General features: G+C 43.4%; 1 pseudogene; it reads right to left on the bottom strand.

The window, feature by feature from the left end:
• The window catches only part of LOC120020523, a 93,470-nt pseudogene extending 88,715 nt beyond the window's left edge, over positions 1 to 4,755 (bottom strand).
• Positions 4,756 to 16,933: the final 12,178 nt, after the last annotated feature.

The following is a 16,933-nucleotide window of genomic DNA, read 5'->3' as shown; positions in this document are numbered from 1 at the left end:
CTAACAACCATCTAGCGATGGAGGTCTTTGATATCCAATACTGATGGACGTTGTGGAGAATCAATGGCGGTGAGTGGGGTGACTGGCGTGAGAACAGTGATGTAATGTGAGTGGCTAGATGACTGATCAGCGGGTTGGACTACAGGGCCATAAACAGTTACAAAACGAACCATTGAAACCTTAGTCACTAACTGCTAATGCGAATGGTGCAACAGTCAATAATTGCTGTGTACATCACCACTGGGAAGAATGTCCCCTGGGAGTATGGGGTCATTATACAGTTTGTTACTGTTACTAGGAGGGGGTGGGAGAGATGAAGAGAGAGAGAGGTATTGGAGTGGGACTATTAATCCATTAATTAGTTAGTTAGTTAAGTTAGACACACATACAGTACGTACACCATACAGTACAAGTCAAAAGTTTGGACATACCTACTCATTCCAGGGTTTTTCTTTATTTTTACTATTTTCTACATTGTAGAATAATAGTGAAGACATCAAAACAATGAAAAAGCGTGTGCGAGCAAGGAGGCCTACAAACCTGACTCAGTTACACCAGCTCTGTCAGGAGGAATGGGCCAAAATGTACCCAACTTATTGTGGGAAGCTTGTGGAAGGCTACCCAAAAATGTTTGACCCAAGCTAAACAATGTAAAGGCAATGCTACCAAATACTAATTGAGTGTATGTAAACTTCTGTCCCACTGGGAATGTGACAAAAGAAATAAAAGCTATAAAAGCTATAAAAGCCTTCTCTCAACTATTATGCTGACATTTCACATTCTTAAAATAAAGTGGTGATCCTAACTAACCTAAAACAGGGATATTTTTGCCAGGACAACAACTTCTCCCTCAATGTGATCAAGACAAAGGAGATGATTGTGGACTAATGGAAAAAGAGGACCGATCACGCCCCCATTCTCATCGACGGGGCTGCAGTGGAGCAGGTTGAGCTTCAAGTTCCTTGGTGTCCATATCACCAACAAACTAACATGGTCCAAGCACACCAAGACAGTTGTGAAGAGGGCACGACAAAACCTATTCACCCTCAGGAGACTGAAAAGATTTGGCATGGGTCCTCAGATCCTCAAAAGGTTTTACAGCTGCACCATCGAGAGCATCCTGACTGGTTGCATCACTGCCTGGCAGGGCAACTGCTCGGCCTCCGACCGCAAGTCACTACAGAAGGTTGTGTGAACAGCCCAGTACATCACTGGGGTTAAGCTTCCTACCATCCAGGACCTCTATACCAGGCAGTGTCAGAGGAAGACCCTAAAAATTGTGAAAGACTCCAGCCACCCTAGTCATAGACTGTTCTCTCTGCTACCGCACGGCAAGCGGTACCGGAGCTCCAAGTCTAGGTCCAAGAGGCTTCTCAACAGCTTCTACCCCCAAGTATAAGACTCCTGAACACCTATTCAAATGGCTACCCAGACTATTTGCAATGCCCCCCCCCCCCCCCCCCCTCTTTTACACCGCTGCTGCTCTGTTGATATCATCTATGCATAGTCACTTTAATAACTTTACCTACATGTACATATTACCTCAACTAACCGGTGTCCCCCGCACGTTGACTCTGTACCGGTACCCCCCTGTATACAGTCTCGCTATTGTTATTTTACTGCTGCTCTTTAATTACTTGTTACTTTTATTTCTTATTCTTATTCAGGTTTTTTTTATTGCATTTTTGGTTAGGAACTCGTAAGTAAGCATTTCACTGTAAGGTATTCGGCTATTTGGTAAATTTATACATTTTCAAGTACAGTACATAACTGTGCACTCTCCTCAAACAATAGCATGGTATGTTTTCACTGTAATAGATACTGTAAATTGAATTTAAGCGTTCTGCCTATAAAAGACATGTCTATGTCCTGGGAATTGTTCTTGTTACTTTCAACCTCACGCTAATCACATTAGTTCAACCGTCCCGCGGGGGGACAACGATCCTGTAGAGGTTTTAAAAAATAACACAAACACAGTTGTATTTTTTCCATTTCTTTATTGAGAAAGTTATCCAATATTACATTTCTTTGTCGGAAAAAGTATGTGGACCTCTAGATTAATCAGCTCAATTAAGTGTATTAAAGTAGTCAAAAGTTTAGTATTTGGTCCCATAATGCTTGCACGAAATGACTTCATCAAGCCTGTGACTCTACAAACTCATTGGATGCAGTTGCAGTTTTTTTTGGTTGTGTTTTGGGTTATGTTTTGACCAATAGTAACTTAATGGTGAAAGATGACTGGAGTAATTACATTTTTTAAGTAAGTAGATGAGATGTTTTTGAACACTTCTAAATGAATCCTGATAATGGCATGATTAAGAAAAAATATGAATGAATCGTGAATAATGATGAGTGAGAGTTAGTGGCTACAACAAAACTTGCTAACTTCTCACCATTACTAATAACAGGGGTGGTTGGCATTTTTTTTGGGGGGGGGTATGATCTTTTTGCCTCTGTAACCTTCTAACTGATCATTATTCAAGATGTATTCATGATTATCCTTGATCATGGTAGCACCCACATGAAGTGTTCAGAAACATAGTCTATTCTTACTCACAATAAAAGTGACTCCAAAATGGGCACAAGTCATTATTCACCATTCGGTTATTGTTGTGCAAAACATGACCATAAACATGACGAAAACAATCTACAAATGCATCCAACAAGTTTGTAGAGCCACAAGCTTGGTGGAGTCATTGCATGCAAGGAATATGGAATCAAATACTACATGTTTTACTGCTCTTAATACATAGACTCCCTAGTCATAGACCGTTCTCTCTGCTACCGCATGGCAAGCGATACCTGAGCACCAAGTCTAGGTCCAAGAGGCTTCTAAACAGCTTCTACCCCCAAGCCATAAGACTCCTGAACATCTAATCAAATGGCTACCCAGACTATTTGCATTGCCTACGCTGCTGCTACTCTCTGTTATAATATATTTATAGCCACTTTAATAACTCTACCTACATGTACATAATTACTTCAATTACCTCGACACCGGTGCCCCCGCACATTGACACATTGACTCTGTATCGGTATCCACTGTATATAGCCCCGCTATTGTTATTTACTGCTGCTCTTTAATCATTTGTTATTCTTATCACTTACTTTTTTAGGGATTTTCTTAAAACTGCATTGTTGGCTAAGAGCTTGTAAGTAAGCATTTCACTGTAAGGTGTTGTATTCGGCGCATGTGACAAATAACATTTTACATTTAACAATTTCTACCTACATGTACATCATTTTATATAAATTGATCAAGCTATAGGTTTGCATACTTTTTCTGACAAAGAAATTGAATGTTGGATCAATTTGCTCAATAAATAACTTGTTTTTGTCTTAATTGTTCAATCAGGTTCACTTGATTTATTATAAGGACTTAGATGAAAATCTGATCGCATTTTAGGTCAAATTTATGCAGGAATACAGAAATTCCTAAAGGGTTCACAAACGTTTTCTCGGCACTGTAGTCAACACCATACCACTGTATGAACAGAGAGGCGATTTGATATCAGATCTAAGTGAACTTGTTTGATCTGAGGGAAATTTCTCTCCCAGTGTTGCGTGAAAGACGACAGTTTTCCATGGAGGACTGCGTGCCAGGTGCCTAGCTGTTGACGACACTGGTCTTACCCTACCCTAGTCCCTTGACGACACTGGTCTTACCCTATCATAGTCCCTTGACGACACTGGTCTTACCCCCATCATAGTCCAGAAAGCCCCTGTCGTTTCCTGATGCTCATTTTCAACATCACACCCTCCCAACCAAGAGTGCTGCTGCGCATACAAGGAACCTACAATAGCGCAGTGACAACAGACCACTGAAGCAACAGTGCCCCCTAGGCCCATGCATGGTCACTGTAACTACAGTGCAACACTTGAAGCCAGAGAAAAACAAATATCAGCAAGGTTGACATTGGAATCCTCTGCACTGGGATAGTATTATTCAGGGCTCTATAAAACCGTTTTCTGAGTGATATTCCATCAAAATAATGCAACCATGTTGAACACCTTTGTCAGCATAAACGTTCTGTAATATTCCACAAGGAAATGTTTTCACTACTGGGATAGATAGCCACATGGGCTTGGGTCGGGTGTCTGTAGGATAGCAAAGAATAATATTACTTTATTTTTAAAAATCAATCCATGATGTTAACACTTGCATTCAAATAATAGGCAGCGTAGGCTACCACAGCTATCAGTCTGCTCCCAGTATCAGTGAAAGATGTGTGCTGAACTGAAAATGTTTGTAGCTCAAATTGATGCATAGCACTAAAAAGCTACAAAACCTGCTCATACATCTCCACAACTTACTTTCAACCACTTGTGTAGAATTCCCTAATCAGGCACAGAACTTGCATGGTTGGGATAATTATATTATGAGCAACCTGAACATGGACATTTTCAAAAGTTGTCTTACAGTGACATCTTGTGCTCTGTCATGTTAGCTATAGAGCCAAAACTCAAACAGTCCCTAGCCACTCTTTTCATCAACATTACCAAATGATGACACAAATATTCAATTTGTGCAATATGTCTAAGGCCCAATATTTCTTCAGAAATTATGTCAAGTAGCTATAGCTGAGCAAGTAAGAACAAAACACATACCAAGCACAAGGATGGCATTCTCATACTTGACGTGTTGCTCCAGCAGATTCTGGACCTTGGAGACTGAAACAAAAGCTCTGTCTTGTATCTCTCATCCCAGTAGTCCACGTCTTTATGCCTGGAGTTATGGTCGGGTGGATACTCCATTACAACACTGTCACTCACTACAAGGGAAGATATACGCAATGTATAGTAATTAAAACATCTTTCCTGTATAAAAAGGAACATGACATGTACTGCCAGTCACTAGTATGTTGTGACTGGGTGACATTGCTGAGTTGATGACAGATAGGCTAGTGGCAAGGCCCCCACCTTTTTGAGATACTCCTACTCGAGGTAGAGCAAAACACAACCATGTTTCTTCACATCATTAATGTCTCCCATTTATGCAATGTGTGTGCAATGGTTGTGTAAAATATTTTACTGCAAAAGTGGTTCAATTGATAGATTTTGTCACACACCCCCTAAACTCAAAAAGCTAATGTAACCCAATAAGCTCATTTAACCCAATATTGCAAGCTCTGATATTGCTAAAATGTGGACTACAGGAAGTTAGTTGTCTGTCTGGCGGACTAAACTCCACTCCATGTTGAAGGAAGTTTCGGAAGAACTTCACCAACGTAGTGGAGCCGAGACCAGGCTTTGTGGAATCTAGCTCAATAGTTAAAAAAATTAATAATTATGAAACGCTTACCTATGTTTGTCCTCTGGAGTTGTGTGCCTTTCTTTGTTTGCTGAAATTAATACTTTTTCAATAAAAGTTAATACATTTCAGACATCGGAAGGATTTGTTTCATGATTTTGTTACTTTAGCCCATACTCATGTATGGAAGTCAGTAACCACCAAATAAAATAAAATGTCATTTGTCACATGTTTTGAAAAACAACAGGTGTAGACTAACAGTGAAATGCTTCCTTACGGGCCCTTCCCAACAATACTGAGAGGAAAAAAGAGAAATAATAACACATTGAGTTTAACTAGACAAGTCAGTTAACAACAAATTCTTATTTACAATGACAACCTACACTGGCCAAATTCAGACGATGCTGTGCCAATTGTGAGCCGCCCTATGGGACTCCCAATCACGGTCAGTTGTGATCCAGCCTGGATTTGAACCAGGGTGTCTGTAGTGATGCCTCTAATACTGATATGCAGCGCCTTAGACCGCTGCGCCACTGTGTATATAACTTTGCTATATACACAGGGTACCAATACCGAGTCGATGTGCAGGGTTACAAGGTCATTGAGGTAGAACATATAGGTAGGAATAAAGTGAATGGGCAATAGAATAGATGAACAGTAGCAGAAGCGTATGTGATGAGTCAAAAGAGTTTAGTGCAAAAAGTGTCAATGCAGACAGTTAACCAATAGCTACCCGGACTATCTATCTACAGTTGAAGTCGGAAGTTTACATACACCTTAGCCAAATACATTTAAACTCAGTTTTTCACAATTCCTGACATTTAATCCTCGTAAAATGACCTGTCTTACGTCAGTTAGGATCACCACTTTATTTCAAAAACGTGAAATGTAAGAATAAAAGTAGAGAGAATGATTTATTTCATCTTTTATTTATTTCATCACATTCCCAGTGGGTCAGAAGTTTACATACACTCAATTAGTATTTGGTAGCATTGCCTTTAAATTGGTAAACTTAGGTCAAACGTTTCGGGTAGCCTTCCACAAGCTTCCCACAATAAGTTGGGTGAATTTTGGCCCATTCCCCCTGACAGAGCTGGTGTAACTGAGTCAGGTTTGTGGGCCTCCTTGCTCGCACACGCTTTTTCAGTTCTGCCTACAAATTTTCTATGGTAATAGAGGCCAGGGCTTTGTGATGGCCACTCCAATACCTTGACATTGTTGTCCTTAAGCCATTTTGCCACAACTTTGGAAGTATGCCTGGGGTCATTGTCCATTTGGAAGACCCATTTGCGACCAAGCTTTAACTTCCTGACTGATGTCTTGAGATGTTGCTTCAATATATCCACATAATTTCCCTCCCTCATGATGTCATCTATTTTGTGAAGTGCACCAGCCCCTCCTGCAGCAAGCACCCCCACAACATGATGCTGCCACCCCCGTGCTTCACGGTTGGGATGGTGTTCTTTGGCTTGCAAGGCCAAACAGTTCTATTTTTGTTTCATCAGACCAGAGGACATTTCTCCAAAAAGTACGATCTTTGTCCCTATGTGCAGTTTCAAACCGTAGTCTTGCTTTTTTATGGTGGTTTTGGAGCAGTGGCTTCTTCCTTGCTGAGCAGCCTTTCAGGTTATGTCGATATAGGACTCGTTTTACTGTGGATATAGATACTTTTGTACCTGTTTCCTCCAGCATCTTCACAAGGTGCTTTGCTGTTGTTCTTTGATTGATTTGCACGTTTCGCACGAAAGTACGTTCATCTCTAGGAGACAGAATCGTCACCTTCCTGAGCGGTATGACAGCTGCGTGGTCCCATGGTGTTTATACTTGTGTACTATTGTTTGTTAAGATGAACGTGGTACCTTCAGGCATTTGGAAATTGCTCCCAAGGATGAACCAGACTTGTGAAGGTCTACAATTTTTTTTCTGAGGTCTTGGCTGATCACTTTTGATTTTCCCATGATGTCAAGCAAAGAGGCACTGAGGTTGAAGGTAGGCCTTGAAATACATTCACAGGTTCACCTCCAATGTCAATTAGCCTATCAGAAGCTTCTAAAGCCATGACATCATTTTCTGGAATTTTCCAAGCTGTTTAAATGCACAGTCAACTTCGTGTATGTAAACTTCTGACCCACTGGAAATGTGATACAGTGAATTATAAGTGAAATAATCTGTCTGTAAACAATTGTTGGAAAATTACTTGTCATGCACAAAGTAGATGTCCTAACCGACTTGCCAAAACTATAGTTTGTTCACAAGAAATTTGTGGAGTGGTTGAAAAACAAGTTTTAATGACTCAAACCTAAAGGGAATGTAAACTTTCGACTTCAACTGTAACTATTTAGCAGTCTTACGACTTGGGTGTAGAATCTGTTCAGGGTCCTGTTGAGGGTCCAGATTTGGTGCATCGGTATCGATTGCAGAGATTTAATTTTGCAGAGAGAATAGTCTATGACTTGGGTGGCTGGAGTATTTGACCATTTTTAGGGCCTTCCTCTGACACTACCTGGTATAGAGATCCTGGATGTCAGGAAGCTTGGCCCCAGTGATGTACTTGGCCCTACGCATTACCCCCATAGCGCCTTGCAGTTGGATTCAAAGCAGTTGCCATACCAAGCGGTGATGCAGCCAATCAAGAAGCTCTCAATGGTGCAGCTGTATAATTTTTTGAGTCCCTGAGGGCCCATGCCAAATCTTTTCAGGCTCCTGAGTGGGAAGCAGCATTGTTGTGCCTTCTTCACGACTGTTTTGGTGTGTGTGTACCATGATGATTCTTTAGTGAGGTGGACAACAAGGAATGTGAAGCTCTCGACCCGCTGGGGACGTGCTCAGCCTTCCATTTCCTGTAGTCCACCATCAACTCCTGTTTCTTGCTGATGTTGAGTGAGAGGTAGTTTCCCTGGCACCACACTGCCAGGTCACTGACCTCCTCCCTATAGGCTCTCTCATTGTCGTCTGTGGTCAGGCCACCACCATAGTCAGCAAACTTAATGAAAGTGTTGGAGTTATGCTCGGCCAATCTTTCGTTGGGTGAACAGGGAGCACGGGAGGGGACTGAGCACTCACCCCTGAGGGGCCCCCGTGTTGAGAATCAGCGTGGTGGATTTGTTGTTGTCAATCCTCACCACCTGTGTGAGGCCTGTCAGGAAGTCCAGAATCCAGTTGCAGGGGGAGGTGTTCAGTCCCAACTATGGTGTTGAATGCTGAGCTGTAGTCAATGAACAACATTCTCACGTAGGTGTTCCTCTTGTCCAGGTGGGAGAGGGCAGTGTGGAGTGCAATAATGATTGCATCATATGGGGATCTGTTGGGGCGGATGATGCTTATGTGAGCCATGACAAGCCTTTCAAAGGATTCTATTGCTACAGATGTGAGTGCTACTGGGCGATAGTCATTTCGACAGATTACCTTGCCATTCTTGGCCACAGAGACTATGGTAGTCTGCTTGAAACATGTAGGTGTTACTGACTGGGTCAGGGAGAGAATGTCAGTGAAAATGTCAGTGAAGAAACTTGCCAGATATTCAGCGAACGCTCTGCGCACACGTCCTGGTAATACGTCTGGCTCCGCGGCCTTGTGAATGTTACCCTGTTAAAGGTCTTACTCACATCGGTTACGTTGAGCGAGATCACAGTCGTCCGGAACGTGCTATGTGGCTCTGTCTGCATGCTAAGTTTTGTTTGTCCTATGTTGCTCTGCGTGTACTGTCACGGCCGTCGTCTAGGTAGAAATGACCGGACCAAGGTGCAGCGTGGTGAGCGTACATTTTCTTTCATTTAGAATGTCGCCAACAAAACAAGAAACAAAGAAACGACCGTGAAGCTTACGAGGGCTATAGTGCCACTAACAGAGTCAACTACCCACAAACACCAAAGGAAAAAAGGCTGCCTAAGTATGATTCCCAATCAGAGACAACGATAGACAGCTGTCCCTGAATGAGAACCATACCCGGCCAAAACATAGAAATACAAAACATAGAAATAAAGAAGCTAGAATGCCCACCCTAGTCACACCCTGGCCTAACCAAAATAGAGAATAAAAGCCTCTCTATGGCCAGGGCGTGACATGTACTCACTGCTCATTGATTGTCTGTATTGTTATTGTTTTTAATAACCTGCCCAGGGACTACAGTTGAAAATTAACCGGCTGGCTAAAACCGGCACTTTTACTGAAACGTTGATTAATGTGCACTGTCCCTGTAAAAATAAAAATAAACTCAACGCAACAGCTGGTGCTCTCATGCATGCTCTCATGCATGGTTAAGTGTTGCTTGCCTTGAAGCGAGCATAGAAGGAATTTAGCTTGTCTGGTAGGCACATGTCACTGGGCAGCTCGTGGCTTGGTTTCCCTTTGAAATCCATGACAGTTTGCAAACCCTTTCACACCCGACAAGAGTCAGAGCCGGCATAGTAGAATTCGATCTTAGTCCTGTATTGGTGTTTTGACGGTTCAGTGAGGATGTTGCCTGTAATCCATGGCTTCTGGTTGGGATATGTACGTACGGTCCTGTGGGGATGACGTCGTCGATGCAACTATTAATGAATCCAGAGACTGATGTGGTAAACTCCTCAATGTTATCGGATTAATCCCTAAACATATTCCAGACTGTGCTGGCGTCCTGTAGATTAGCATCCACTTCATCGGACCACTTCCGTATTGGGCGTGTCACTGGCACTTGCTGTTTGAGTTTTTGCTTGTAAGCAAGAATCAGGAAGATAAAGTTATGGTCTGATTTTCCAAATGTAGGGCGAGGGAGAGCTTTGTATGCGTTTCTGAGTGTGGAGTACAGATTTCAGTATCCCTGCATTAAAATCACCATCCACTAGGAGCGCCCCCTCTGGATGTGCATTTTTTCTTTGCTTATGGCCCTATATAGATTGGTGAGTGCGGTCTTAGTGCCAGTATCGGTTTGTGGTGATAAATAGACAGCTATGAAAAATAGTAAATAGTATGGTCTGCAGCTTATCATGAGGTATTCTAACTCAGGCGAGCAAAACCTCAAAGCTTCGTTAACATTACAGATCACACACCAGCTGTTGTTAACAAAGAGACACACACCTTCCCCCTTAAAACCTTAAGCTGCCATTCGGTCTTGACGATGCTTATAAAAACAGCTAGATGTATATTATCCATGTCCATTTTCAGCCACGACTCAGAGAAACATAAGACATTAAAGTTCTTCAGGTCCCGTTGATAGGATAGTCTTGAACAGAGCTCATCTAGTTTTTGCTCTAGTGATTGTACGTTCGCCAATAGAACAGAGGGTAGAGCCGTCGTAGTCTCGTCAGGGAGCTCACTCGTTTGCCTCTCTTGCTCCATTACGTCCTCTTTCGAGTCCTGGGGATTAGGGCCTGGTCTGGAATAGGAAGTACATCCACAGCGGCCGACTATTTGAAGTATAAATCTTCATCCAAATCCAGGTTAGGGATCACTGTTCTGATGATCAGAAGCTGTTTTTGGTCATAGGAAATGATTTTGGAAATATTATGTACAAAAAAAGTTACGATCAGCGTAAAGAAAAACGAAATAACAGAATTGTTCAGGAGCCCATAAGACGCCAGCTATCAACTGCAGCGCCATCTTCACAATCAATGCATACAGCAGGCCTCCAGAGTACCAGAGGGAGCAGTGGGATGTTTGCTCTGAGACTAACATTTCCAAGTGCCGTTCCAAACCGCTGCCATATCATCATCATATCATCGCACTACTTGTGGGTGAAGTCTCCATTCTCTAATGACAAGAAATCCGCGACGTCGTTCACCTAGCCTGGGAGATGGACAGCTCATAGGGCGGCCATGTCAGGAGTTGTTGGGCCACCTATAGGGACCGTACAGACCGCATTCCCCTTTGATGGTTGATGTGGAACACTCTCGATGTATTGTCTGATCGTATCAGGACATGTTTTTGTTTGAGAACAGGTAGAAAGTGTTTCAGGGCTAGGTAAACTGCCAAGCGGGGGCACCACTCTCCACGTACAATTATGTGTTGCTACACTGCTCCCCGGCCTGTTAGTGAAGCATCGGTCATCACTACTTCCCGCCTTGACAGAATTGATCCGAAAGGGATACCTGTAGTCAGGTAGATTCTCTTTCTCCACAGCTGCAGAGTAGAGTAGCACGCCCTTGTCACTCAGATTTTGGTGTTTCTGTCCCTCTTGGGTTCCAAGCAGCAGTCCTGTGTGGCTCAGGTAGCTAGAGCATGGTGCTTGCAATGCCAGGATTGTGCGATTGATTCATACGAGGGACCAGTACGAGAACAAAATATAGGCACTCACAACTGTAAGTGGCTTTGGATAAGAGCATCTGCCAAAATGTAACAAATGCAACCAGGCCTAACTGTATCACTGCGGAGGCCACCACAAGCATGCCCATCAGTTGTGGGAACGTTTGTACTTTCACCAACGTGTTCAACTGGAATTGTTGCAGAAGAATGCTGCCCACACCTTTATGGTGTGGGAGTTCAGAGTCATGCCAGTAAAAGTGACCTTTTGGCTTGGAGTGCTCTTTTAGTTGTTCATGGTAAGACCCAGTGCGCGAGAGGTGATTCAGATGAGCCAGTCGTCAAGGTAATTATTATTATTATTATTATATGAATGATTATTAAATAATTGTGAGCTCAGGGCTGCACTCATGCATCTTGTGAAGACACGAGGAGCCAGGGAGAGGCCAAAGGGTAATACCGCAAATTGGTATGCCTGGCTTTGGAAGGCAAACTGCACAAAACATCTGTGTTCCGGTAACACAAGAACGTGAAAATAAGCGTCCTTTAAGTCCAAAGAATGAGAACGATTCCCCTTCGGCTATGGTCTGAAAGACGTTGACCATCCGTGAAAGTGGAGAACTTTCCCTATGCAGGCCACTGTGTCGTAGGCCCGTGACAGTAGGTCAACAGTGGCCCTGCACTGAGGTCTGGGGAAGCGGGCGTCATCCTTCAGGGCTTCATCTGGGGAAAGCATCAGCTCTGCTATGCATAGGCATATGGTCCAGCCCATGTTGTTTTGCGCTGAGCAAGGCAGATAGCATTCTACTATCCTTGCCTTGGTGGGCGAGAACATGTGGGACGGCCCAGCATCTCAGAAGCTCCATAAGAAAAGCCGGTGAAGGTGGCACACCGAACGGTGTAGGTGCAAGCATTCTTAAATAACGAGTTAGTGACAGAGGCTGTGGCTTGAGAGCTCTAGCCTAGTTAAGACTGCACGCAGGACAGCATGTAGTTAGTCAGAGCCTTGGAATGACTCTTCTGACCCATCCTTAGCGTTGAAGCTGAATGGGTCCACAACACTGGTTGCCACTTCCCTCACCATGCTGGGCGTGTCATCATACTGGTCATTAAAGTGCCAGTTGGATGCCCGAGTTGGATGCCCAAGAATCAGGTCATCATCACGACTATCTGAGTCGGCTATGACATATGCCGCGCAGCAAGAGTCGAGTTCAGTCAGTGGTCCTGATGATACCTTTCCAGCTAGCTAGTTTGTGCTTGTGGCCAGAAACTTCAGAAGTCTCAACTTGTCTGACTTCAATGCCATAGTTGTACATTTCAGTGAAAATCCCTAGCCTGCAATAAATGTGCTTTAGCTGTAACCCTGGCCTGATAGTGGTTACACTATATAGCTAATTCCCTCTTCTTACTGCAGCAAGCGGGAGCGAAGGACACCGTGCCCGGTGTTGTTGTGTTGTCAGTTTGCAGCGTAAACGTTCTCCATTGGGCAGTAGACTGTATCACGTGACATTCAGATGGTTACTACCAATATTACAAGTTATTTCTCGTGTAGGCTGCTATTATACAAATAAAATGGCAGACATATCAGTGTGGATGACGGATCACCACCTCAAGCTGAACCTCGGCAAGACGGAGCTGCTCTTCCTCCCGGGGAAGGACTGCCCGTTCCATGATCTCGCCATCACGGTCGACAACTCCATTGTGTCCTCCTCCCAGAGTGCTAAGAACCTTGGCGTGATCCTGGACAACACCCTGTCGTTCTCAACTAACATCAAGGCGGTGACCCGTTCCTGTAGGTTCATGCTCTACAACATTCGCAGAGTACGACCCTGCCTCACACAGGAAGCGGCGCAGGTCCTAATCCAGGCACTTGTCATCTCCCGTCTGGATTACTGCAACTCGCTGTTGGCTGGGCTCCCTGCCTGTGCCATTAAACCCCTACAACTCATCCAGAACGCTGCAGCCCGTCTGGTGTTCAACCTTCCCAAGTTCTCTCACGTCACCCCGCTCCTCCGCTCTCTCCACTGGCTTCCAGTTGAAGCTCGCATCCGCTACAAGACCATGGTGCTTGCCTACGGAGCTGTGAGGGGAACGGCACCTCCGTACCTTCAGGCTCTGATCAGGCCCTACACCCAAACAAGGGCACTGCGTTCATCCACCTCTGGCCTGCTCGCCTCCCTACCTCTGAGGAAGTACAGTTCCCGCTCAGCCCAGTCAAAACTGTTTGCTGCTCTGGCACCCCAATGGTGGAACAAACTCCCTCACGACGCCAGGTCAGCGGAGTCAATCACCACCTTCCGGAGACACCTGAAACCCCACCTCTTTAAGGAATACCTAGGATAGGATAAAGTAATCTTTCTACCCCCCCCCCCCCTTAAAATATTTAGATGCACTATTGTAAAGTGGTTGTTCCACTGGATATCATAAGGTGAATGCACCAATTTGTAAGTCGCTCTGGATAAGAGCGTCTGCTAAATGACTTAAATGTAATGTAAATGTAAAATCAAGTGGGATGGGAACAAATTTGCCACGTTAGCTACCGCCTGCAAAATGTGATAGCTTACAGATGCCCGGTGGGAAGCAACTGCTGCCCATTGGGATGCAACTCACATCGGCAAAGCACCTCGATACAACACCGTTGTACTGGTCATTCACACTGGCTTGTTACGTTAGCCAATTGCTGACATCCAGTTGGTTACCAGTACTACAAGTTATTTCTCCCTTGCCCATTAAAATAAACATCACTTTATATTACACGTTTTAACTAGCGCCATGATGATGTTCTTGCCAGCTAGCCAGCCCATTAAAAAATTGGTAGCTGGGAAGAGCTCATCAGGACAACTGACTGAACCGAATCCATTCCACTCCACGTTCAGCTGCGCTACATACGTCATCAATTTGGGCACCAGGCTTGTTTCCCGTATGAAGTAGATTGGAACAATGTTTTCACTTTTAATAATTTCCACTCTGTTTGCAATCACATGACCATTTTCAATCACATTGTATTCACTGTGCAAGCAAGCATCCTGTTTTTATGTGTAAAACAACAAATAATTGTTTCGTTTTTTTTACATTGTGACAGATGTAACAGCACTTGAATTCCATCTAATTTGCCTAATATGCCTAATAGCCTAATATGTTGGACAACAAAATATATATTTAAATCAAATCAAATCAAATTTTATTTGTCACATACACATGGTTAGCAGATGTTAACGCGAGTGTAGCGAAATGCTTGCGCTTCTAGTTCCGACCATGCAGTAATATCTAACCAGTAATCTAACCTAACAATTTCACAACAACTACCTTATACACACAAGTGTAAAGGAATGAATAAGAATATGTACATAAAAATACATGAATGAGTGATGGCCGAACGGCATAGGCAAGATGCAGTAGATGGGATAGAGTACAGTATATACATATGAGATGAGTAATGTAGGGTATGTAAACAGTATATAAAGTGGCATTGTTTAAAGTGGCTAGTGATACTGTCAAGAGAATTATGTTCTCGATGTTCATAAACCAATTCAATCAAACTACTCAGTCTGCTCGATCAGGATTTGTAAGATACTGATTGAAATGAAACAGACAGAGGCCCAGCTAAAATAGTCAATAAGGTTTATTCACGGGAACGTTCTAAAGTCAAGAATACAAAACAATTCATTTTATACTGGCTTCTCACGCACACACCTTCACACAACCATACGCACACACATCCACACTAACATTAGCACACAATGTCCTGCCACGCACACACATTCACACTAACAGAAGGTATCCTACGCACATACTGTCTCACTACCCAGCCGACAGAGATTAAGGAGACCTTGAGACTTACTCCCCGTTCTCTCCCAAATCTCTAGTCAGGTCGGCGCCGAATTTTGCTCAGACATTCTGTCTTTAAAATACCATAAAGACAAACATTAGCTATATTGTTTTACCCTAATTCTGACTAGAACATCACATTAATTGATTATAGTTAAAAAAAAAAATTATACATACAATTCCATACAATGATATGCTTTCAGGGTGGAATATTCTAATCATTCAATTAACAGATAAATCCCATTAACAGATACATTTATTACATCAAGATGGCAAGATGCAGTAGATGGTATAGAGTACAGTATATACATATGAGATGAGTAATGTAGAGTATGTAAACATTATATAAAGTGCCATTGTTTAAAGTGGCTAGTGATACATTTATTACATCCATTTTTCCATTATTAAAGTGGCTAGAGTTGAGTCAGTATGTTGGCAGCAGCCACTCAATGTTAGCGATGGCTGTTTAACAGTCTGATGGCCTTGAGATAGAAGCTGTTTTTCAGTCTCTCGGTCCCCGCTTTGATGCACCTGTACTGACCTCGCCTTCTGGATGATAGCGGGGTGAACAGGCAGTGGCTCGGGTGGTTGTTGTCCTTGATGATATTTTTGGCCTTCCTGTGACATTGGGTGGTGTAGGTGTCCTGGAGGGCAGGTAGTTTGCCCCTGGTGATGCGTTGTGCAGACCTCACTACCCTCTGGAGAGCCTTACGTTTGTGGGCGGAGCAGGCGGTATCACCAGGCGGTGATACAGCCTGACAGGATGCCCTCGATTGTGCATCTGTAAAAGTTTGTGAGTGTTTTTGGTGACAAGCCGAATTTCTTCAGCCTCCTGAGGTTCTTCTTCACCACGCTGTCTGTGTGGGTGGACCATTTCAGTTTGTCCGTGATGTGTACCCCGAGGAACTTAAAACTTTCCACCCTCTCCACTACTGTCCCGTCGATGTGGATAGGGGGCTGGTCCCTCTGCTGTTTCCTGAAGTCCACGATCATCTCCTTTGTTTTGTTGACATTGAGTGTGAGGCTATTTTCCTGACAACACACTCTGAGGGCCCTCACCTCCTCCCTGTAGGCCGTTTTGTCGTTGTTGGTAATCAAGCCTACCACTGTAGTGTCGTCTGCAAACTTGAGGATTGAGTTGGAGGCGTGCATGGCCACACAGTCATGGGGGAACAGGGAGTACAGGAGAGGGCTGAGAACGCAGCCTTGTAGGCTATATTAATAACCATTATTTTCTGTAGTGTCAGAATACTCTAATTGTGTTTTGAAACATATTAATTGCTGTCTTCTATATTGTAAATACACTACATGACCAAAAGTATGTGTACACCTGCTCGTCCAACATCTCATTCCAAAATCATGGGTATGTAAACCACATTTTTGTGGTAGTTGAAGAACTATGTAGAATAGGTTTGTATGTAGACCTACTGATAACTAGCTGTAATTACAGTATATCTAATAAACAACCTCTTAAGGCTAACCGTGATCACTGAATAGTACATTTCCTGAAGAAAATGTGGTGTGCATGCTAGCTTGTTTGAAATAATGCATGATTTTGAAATAAGTTATAGTAGTGGTAGTGTCTGCAGTAGTAATGGTGGTGGTTGGTTATAGTTGAAAAGTAGGTCATGAAAATAT

The sequence above is a fragment of the Salvelinus namaycush genome, chromosome 25 (assembly GCF_016432855.1).
Source record: "Salvelinus namaycush isolate Seneca chromosome 25, SaNama_1.0, whole genome shotgun sequence".
Taxonomy (NCBI): Eukaryota; Metazoa; Chordata; class Actinopteri; order Salmoniformes; family Salmonidae; genus Salvelinus; species Salvelinus namaycush.
The sequence above is the reverse complement of the archived record's forward strand: the minus strand, read 5'-3'. Positions and strand labels throughout refer to the sequence as shown.